Source organism: Sinocyclocheilus grahami, unplaced genomic scaffold, assembly GCF_001515645.1.
Source record: "Sinocyclocheilus grahami isolate Dianchi unplaced genomic scaffold, SAMN03320097.WGS_v1.1 scaffold1719.1, whole genome shotgun sequence".
In the NCBI taxonomy this organism is placed as follows: Eukaryota; Metazoa; Chordata; class Actinopteri; order Cypriniformes; family Cyprinidae; genus Sinocyclocheilus; species Sinocyclocheilus grahami.
In genome coordinates, this window is record NW_015506898.1 from 109,820 (window position 1) to 110,724 (window position 905).

A 905-nucleotide genomic window follows, 5' to 3' on the forward strand; every position below is an offset into this window, starting at 1 on the left:
TTTGTGATCATCTTGATTAAAATGTGTAAGAATCATAAACTAATTAGTCACAGAGCTTATTTTCTGCAATAACCAAAATTCTATAGGCTGTTTGTCAAGGGAACCAGGGTGATGCTAACTTGGGCTACAAAAATACTTTATCCCTGCAGCACTCAATATTAGGTAGATTCTGCCTAAAGCAAACAGTCTTACACACTAATGATCCTAATTGAGTCTAGCACTATTAACCAAACCCTAGCTCTAATGATTTCACATTTTAACAGATAGCTTTTTTGCCTTTTACTTGTTTTATAGAAATGAAATAGAAAAACAGACACTTCATCTTTAACAGTTTTATACAGATCTTTCTCATTAAACATTCACGCTTCACTAGGGTGTGGTTTTTACTGTCTGTCACTCATGATGGCAGTACTGATTCATTTCTTAGTTGATGCGTTCTACAGTAAATGTAAAACTCATTTTGATGTATACAGTATACAAACATATTTCAATTTTAGCACAGAGAAATGGCAGGTGATGTAGGATTACAAGAACTTAACAAAAGCAAAAAGAAACGGTTGACCTCTTAATATGAGCAATAGCTTACAACTGCGATACTGTGATGCTACTCTCAATGTCAGTGTTTGTGTGAACACTCAATTTCTGATTGGTGTGTCCTCCGTTGAAGTTGACAATAGTGATGTCATACATTAAGCTTAGGATTTAAACAGGTCGGATGAAGCCAGTGCACCTATTGTACCATTATTTCGAGCCTATCATACAGGTGAACAAAAACAGTGACGAAAGTTTTCCCTCCAGTGGCCAATGATTTGTAATTGTTGTGCCGTGGCGACATGCTGTCATATTCTAAACATCACAGGAGTCAGTGGAGGATTGACTGAAAATGTAGGTCTGAAAAAAAAAAA